This window comes from Marmota monax, unplaced genomic scaffold (assembly GCF_021218885.2).
Source record: "Marmota monax isolate L192 unplaced genomic scaffold, Marmota_monax_Labrador192_F-V1.1 WCK01_AAM20220418_F8-fsc00011, whole genome shotgun sequence".
Classification (NCBI taxonomy): domain Eukaryota; kingdom Metazoa; phylum Chordata; class Mammalia; order Rodentia; family Sciuridae; genus Marmota; species Marmota monax.
In genome coordinates, this window is record NW_026693082.1 from 9,093,453 (window position 1) to 9,101,245 (window position 7,793).

At 35.2% G+C, this 7,793-nt stretch overlaps 1 non-coding gene across 1 annotated transcript; it reads right to left on the reverse strand.

Annotated features, from left to right (window-relative positions):
• Positions 1-670: 670 nt before the first annotated feature.
• Trnaa-ugc (transfer RNA alanine (anticodon UGC)) lies at positions 671-743 on the reverse strand. Its single transcript has one exon. It is a non-coding gene; the product is annotated as a tRNA-Ala (tRNA).
• Between the last annotated feature and the right edge of the window lie 7,050 nt (positions 744-7,793).

The window sequence follows — 7,793 nt, forward strand, 5'->3', positions numbered from 1 at the left end:
TTAATCTAAGTTGTGGAATTTGCCGTAAGTTTTTCAGAATATTCCTGTTTTCTATTTATTTATATTATTTGTATCTGTAACACCTATAGTGATGCTACTTCTTTCATTCCAGATATTTTCACTTTATATGTCCTCCCTATTTCTTAAAGATGTTATTGTCTATTTGTTTGTTTTTGCAGTGCTGGGGATCAAACCTAGGGCACGTGTTAGGCAAGCACTCTACCATGGAGTTAAAGGCTCAGCCCCCTCCCTATTTCTTTCTTCATATGGCTAGATATTTATCAATTTTTTATTTTTTTTATTTTTTTTAAAGAGAGAGTGAGAGACAGAGAGAGAGAGAGAATTTTTTTTAATATTAATTTTTTAGTTTTCGGCGGACACAACATCTTTGTATGTGGTGCTGAGGATCGAACCTGGGCCGCACACATGCCAGGCGAGCGCGCTACCGCTTGAGCCACATCCCCAGCCCCTATCAATTTTATTAATGTTTTCCAAATGCTAATTTTTATTTCATTGATTTTGCTATGTTTTTAATGTCCTATTGCTTTGCTTGCTGTTATTATCTACATTATATCCTTCTTTCTGCTTGCTTTGAGAATAATTTGTTCTGATTTTTATAGGAAAAGCTTAAATCAATGATTTTAGAGCTTCTCTTTTTCTTTTTGTTTTTTGGCAGTACTGGGGATTGAACCCAGGGCTTTGTGCATGCAAGGCAAGCACTCTACCAACTGAGCTATATCCCCAGCCCTTAAGAGCTATATTCTAATATAACAATTACATGCTATAAAATTTTGTTTAAACACAGCTACATTCTACAAATTTTGATATTTTGTATTTCTATTTTTGTTCAGTTAAAATATTTTCTAATTTCTCACTTTCAAAAATTTGAATCAAACTATTTACAAAATATTCTGTTTAATTGCAAAATATTTTGAGATTTTCCATTTATGTTGTTATTTTTATATCTACTTGGAAGATTTTGATTTTTAAAATGCATTAAAACTTGTTTTATGAGAACATTTTTTTATTTTAATGGTTATGGTATGTGTACATGAAGACTGTATATTCTATTGTTGGCATAATCTAGATTTATGATAAATTAAACTTGATAGCTAGATTATTTAAGTCTTCTCTGTCTGATATTTTGCTCATTTGTCTCCCCAATTACTACATAATGAGTATAGAAATATCCAAATCAAAACATAAATTCTTCACATTTAATTTATATCACTTTTTGCTTTACCAAATTTTAAAGCTCTGTTGCAAGGTGTCTATTCATTAAATATTATTGGCTCTTCTTAATAAATCAATTCATTTAAAAGTCCTTTATTTCTGTTACAATCTTTGATCTGAATTTGTCTTATGCTAATTTATAACTCTAGCACTAGTTTTTAAAAAAATGTTTAATTTGTTTTAAGTAGTCATACATGACAATAGAATGCATTTATGCCCTTTGATATATCATACATAATGGGGTATAATTTCTCATTTTTCTGACTGTACGTGTTGTAGAATCACGTCACTCATGCAGTCATATAAATACATAAGGTAATAATATCTGTTTCATTCTACTATCCTTTCTCTTCCCTCCCCTCCCCTCTCTTCACTTTGCTCTAACTAATCTAAGGTAACTCTATTCTTCCTGCTTATTGTAAATTAGCATCCACATATCAGAGAAAACACTAGGCTTTTGGGTTTTGGGGATTGGCTTATTTCACTTAGCATAATATTCTCCAACTCCATCCATTTACCAGTAAATGCCATAATTTTATTCTTTAAAGCTGAGTAACATTCCATTGAATATACTTCATTTTCTTTACCCATTCATCTATTGAAGGACACTTAGGTTGGTTCCATATTTTAGCTATTGTGATTTGAACTGCTATAAACATTGACCAGGCTGAGTCTCTATAGTATGCTGCTTTTAAGACCTTTGGGTATAAACTGAGGAGTAGGATAGCTAGGTCAAATGGTAGTTTCATTCCAAATTTTCTGAGGAATCTCCATACTGCTTTCCATTAATGTTTAAACAATATATCTTTTATCATATTCTAAACTACTAGTGACTTCTAATGAATTTCTTATAAATAACATATATCTTGTAAATAATATCTAGTTAGATCTTTTTAAATGAGGCCTAAACAATCTTTACATTTCAATTTAAATTTTTGGCTCCTTTACATGTAATGCAAATCAATATAAATGGATTTAAAGCTGCAGTTTTGCTATTTGCTTTCTTGTTTGTTCCATCTTTTGGGGGGCTTACTTTTTTTTTAGTGTCTTCTCTTAAAGATAATTCAAAAGCTCTCTTAACTTAAAAAATCATTCCGTTGTATGTCTACTAATGATTCATCTACATTTCTTTGTTTCGTTATTTAGAGGTTCCTGTGAGGTTTATAATATACATTTTAACTCATTAGAGTACATTCAAAAACTATTATACTGCATAGTGTATAATTCAAGAATCTTTTTAAGAGTAAGTGTTCATCCCACCTCTGTGCTCTGTTTAGTTGTTGCCCTTCATTTCTCATGAAGACTCAAACTTTTACCTGAGGACGATTTTCTTTCAGGCTAAAGCCTTTCCTTTAACATTTCTCATAATGTAAGTTTGCTGATGATAAATTCTCTCATCTTTTGTTAGTTTAGGGAGGACTTGATTTAGCATTTATTTTTCAAAGGTATTTCTATTGCAGATAGATTTCTTGGTTGATAATGTCTTCCAATACTCAAAAAAATGCTACTACATTTTCCTTTTGGATAACATACTTTCTGGTGAGAAATTTATGTAAATCCTATCTTCATTTATCTATATAGAATGTCCCATGTTTTCTGGTTGCTTTAAGTATTTTTATCACAGTTCCTCAACAATTTGTTATATTGTGTCTTACTGTGATTTTCTTAATGTTTGCTTTGTCTGGTATTTATAAAGTTTATTAGATGATGGGATTATAATTTTCACTAATTTTTCATAAGTTTAACTCTCTCTCTTTCTCTCTCTCTCATGTGTTAGAATGAAAACATCTCCCAACACACTGTCTGTTATTTCTTTAATCTTTTTTTCACTGTTACTTCATTTTGAATACTTTCTGCTGCCTTCAGGCTTACTGATCTTTTCTTTTTAGTGTGTAATCTATTAATTTCTTCTAGTATATTTTAGCTTCTATATTTTAGCTTTAATCTCTAGAATTTCAAAATGGGTCTTCTGAAAATCTTCAACTTTTCACATTATCACATTTTTTATGTTTTCCTTTACCTACTTAAACAATTTCTAATAGGATATTTTACAGACTGCTAATTCTAGTATGCCCCTTGTTTCTTTCTGCTAATTTTTCCTCCTGAATGTAGATCATATTTCTTTCTTTTGTGCCTGATATTTTATCTGTGCTAGATATTGTGAAATTTATTGAGCATTGTGATGAATTCATTGTGTTCCTTTCAACAGTGTTGAATTTCTTGAATATAGTTTAAGTTACCTGCAAGTCAATTTCATTCTATCAAGGCTTGTTTTTAAGCTTTATTATGATGTGCCCAGAGGAACCTTTTTTCTCACTATAATTTCACGCACAGATAAGCATTTTTGTAAATATTAAAGGATATCTCCTATAGATCTCTACAGCTTTCCCTCTACATAGCTTTCTCCTCTCCAGTACACTACCATATAAACTTTAAGAATTTATTCTCCTTTTTAGTTCGAACCTCAGCCTCAATTCAGTGACAACATTGGGTTATGTTTTAATTGCTCTTTTTGCACTGTTAGCATGGAAATTTGACTGAAGCAACAGAAATTGCTATTCCCTTTCTTCATTTAATAAACATTCATTGAACAATCACTGTATGCCAGGCACTGCATGAGGCACTAAGTACAGCAAAGCAGAAAAATTCCCAGCCCCGTAAAACTTACATTGTAATGTTTTACAAGAGAAGAGAATATACTGGAAAAATACCTCTAGGAGACACAGAGAAAATATGGGATATTTAGGAAATGCAAAGAGTCAAGAAAATAAGCAGGAGCCAAGGTCATGCACAGGCACAAAATATGCCAAACATGGAACTCTTACTGAGATCAATAGGCCTCTACCCATTTCATGTTCTTGTATTATTTTCTCAAGCTTTGAAATTTTAGAAGAAACCATTTTATCTGACAAAAATCTCAGTCAGTTCTCCCCCTGCACTCCTACTGTGTCCTCAAAGGCAGGGAGAGGAAGGATAAAGATCCCATCATTTCTGCAGCAGAAATGAAGCATTATTTTTACAAAGGTGTCACATGATCAGAAATAGGATCATAGAGATTAGGAAGGAGAGAGAGGATAAGATGCTGAACAATGAGAATAATGACAAAAGCCCCCTACAGTTGCATAGGAGATTTGAGGTACACAGAAATGGCAGCAGGAAGGAAGCAAAAGAAGGTAAAAGCTGCCTTCTAGAGTCAGGGAAAGAAGAATAAAGTTCAGTTATTCTTTAGCAGAGACAAAGTGAGCATCGGGAGAGGAGAGGTGAGTTCTGAGCCACTGGAGTGAATGTGGTGTCACTGGCGTGGCTGCAGGCTAACTAGACCTACTGCTGTGTTTTGGACATCGGTGACTCCCGTTCTCACTACCCAGGACTGGGTTCATGGCAGATATGACACTTTTCTCTCCTTTTTTCTTATTCCCATATGCATTTGCAATGAACCCATCCTTAAACAGAGAAACTGGAGTGTGTCTGTTACCTGACATGGGAAAGGGCTAAAGAAATCCTCCTCTGCTAAATAAGAGGAAATTAGTCTGAGATCAGAAATGCTGCAAGTTTTCCAAACTGCATGGATGGCTTAGTCCCAGTGACTAGGAGATCCCCGTTTAATCTTACTGGGAATTTCACATCTTCCCAGCTTGGGTTTACTCTCCTTGGATTTTGATTTCAGGGATGTAACAGAAGGTAGCAATGATTTGACTATTGTTTCTGCATTGAATTCCCATCAGGTATGGCGCACCCAAAATATGTCAATGGGCATGGGATTTGTTGCTCTAATATTTAGAGTAATTAAGTGTCTAATCTAATTAAGTGATTTTTCAAAATGCATACAATTTTTGCCATTTCACTAGGATGAGCAGTGGAATTTCTCTCCAAAAAACCAATTCCCCCTTTAAGCACAATCAGCTGTGAATCAGGAGTCATGAAGTAGTGAGGACAATTAAAATCAATGACAATATTTAGTTTCCTGCCAAGAGCATCTTGCCCAGTTAACAGACTGCACTCAGATGCCTGTGGTGCACCAAGAACACCCTGGGCTAGCCGGCTGCTCAGCTGGGGGACGCACTAATTGCTTTTATTAATGAGGAGAGCTCCCTTTCCTCCACTGGTATTCCTTGAACTTCCTCGGGCTTGGTTGGTGAAGCATGACTTCTACAAGCCAAACTCCACTTACAGGAGTTCTGTACTCATCAAAATCAGCAGAGCATATTTTGCAAGCAGAAACAGGAAAGAAAAAAAAATTAGGTTTGAATTCCTAATAATTCTTTCAATGTAAATGTCTCAAGTTAGAAATATGACATTTTGGAGTACAAAATCAAGTTTTTATTAAATGAATTTAATACCATGTCTCCTGCAAGTTCTAAATGTTAGAACATAGTAGTTAGATACTAGGTTTGAAGAATGGTGGATTTGGAGTCCAAAGACCAGGACTCCTGTGCACTTGCTGAGAGGCACCCATCATTTCACTTGGTATTACTGAACTTTAGTCTCTTCTTTTTGAAAAGTAGATGTTCCAGGGTTATACTGTCTCAGAGTTCTGCAACTAAGATTAAATAAGACACTGCATTTGAGTAATCTATTAGGCAGTTCTAAGAGAATTGACTCTGAAATAGAAGGTGCTTGCCTATGTTCTCTGTGTTTATGCTACCAGAAATTCTATTACCCATCAGTGGGTATTGAGTACCATATGCCCACATCACACTGGCCAAGGGCTGTCAATCCCTGTGTCTGCTCAAGTCAGTGGCTTGTTAAACAGAAAGGCTAACACCTTTGCTAATCGAGCCATGGAAAGTTCAAAGGAGGATACTCATCTGTTCTTATTTCTATGATCTGCCATCCAAATGGAATGAATTATTTCAAGGGGGATTTTTGCCCTCGTAATATGTTCCTTCAAAATAATCTCCTCCCTCCCAATTTGAATAATAATGCAGGAAAAGAAAGCACTGTGTCGGAAACAATATTGCAGATACGTGATAAAGTGGACAAGGAGAATATAAAATGATAGAATGAAGAGGAGATGTTGATAATGGTAGATATAGGCAAGAAAATTGTGGGAGATTGCGGAAGGAATAAGTAGCAACAAAGGAAGTAGCATTCTAAGAGAGAGGTGCTAATTTAGCAAGGAAGATCAACAGACTTAAAATCAACTAGAAAACCATCTTGCCAAGAGATGATTTTGGATGACAAACCAATACCTAGATCTATGTTGATCCCTATGTGTGGAAAGAGGGATGGTCTACATATGATACCTCTGTAAGTATATTTATCTGATACTTTCATAATGTATTATTTATTCTACCAAGATCATGTTTATTACAGACTGTCTCATCTTGGAGTTCTTTATGCCCCTGTCTGTCTCCTTTACTCCAGAGTGGATGGTCATGGTCCAGAGCCAGGTTTTATTCCATTCTGTATTATCAGCAGCAACTAGAACAGTGTTTATCACACTCTAAAGGTTTAACAAAATTTTAGAGTAAATTGAATTATTTGGGGACTTTATTATCTCTCATATGTGTTTGTATGTGTTTTTTTTCCCAGAAAATTTCATCCTGAGTAAATGTCTCAAGTTAGAAATATGACAGTAATCCTCCAAATACCAGGAAGACAATTCTGATAATCTGTTTTCAACAATCCCTGGGAATAATTACCTGTGTATTCTTGATGGGGGCTTATCTTTCAAACTAAGAGAATAAGGACAGAAAGTGTGGGGTGTTTTTTGTTTTTGTTTTTGTTTTGGTACTAGGGATTGAACCCACGGTACTCAACCAGATCCCCAGCCTTGTTTTGTATTTCACTTAGAGATAGGAGCTCACTGAGTTTCTTAGCACCTCATACTTGCTGAGGCTTGCTTTAAACTTGTGATTCTCCTGTCTCAGCCTCCCAAATCACTGGGATTACAGGTGTGCTCCACTGTGCCCGGCTAAGCATGGGTTTTAAATTCAGGTGGTAATTATCCTTGCTGGAGAGAAGAACAGGTAGATGCATAGTGTTGTATATATCAAAGAACTACAATGCAGGCCACAACTCTTGCCCCTTAAAAATTTTTAAATCTATCTGTAGAAGAAGAAAAGATAACTGAAACAATGAAATGACTAGGAATATAAGCAAGTCACACACTTTCTCACATGATGGAGATACAATGAATGATAGAAAGGTAAGATTTTTCTCCATCACCAAACCATTCCAGCTTATCACTACCTACTCTTGTTAAGTTATCCTGAGGGAAGACTTTTAGTCCAAAGTTCCCTGATTAGTTTTTCTCTCCCTGTTTGTTTAAAAGTGTCCTTTAGCTTTGAGGTAAGATGATGTGGCAGAAGTTGGTAGGATGGTTAGCCTGCGTCACTGGGCTCCATCCACTGAGACACCTTTCAAAGACATTGGAGAGGCAGCCTTTGGAAGCCCGGCATGGTCTGTCTTAATGGAGAATATCATAGTTTCCTCATACAAATGATAAAACTGATTTTCTTCTTCTTACTCATTTGTGACAGTTCTTCCCTCATATTGTGAATGTGTGTAAAGGTCAGAGAGTGACTGTGAAAATGGTGACTTCAGACAGATGGGCT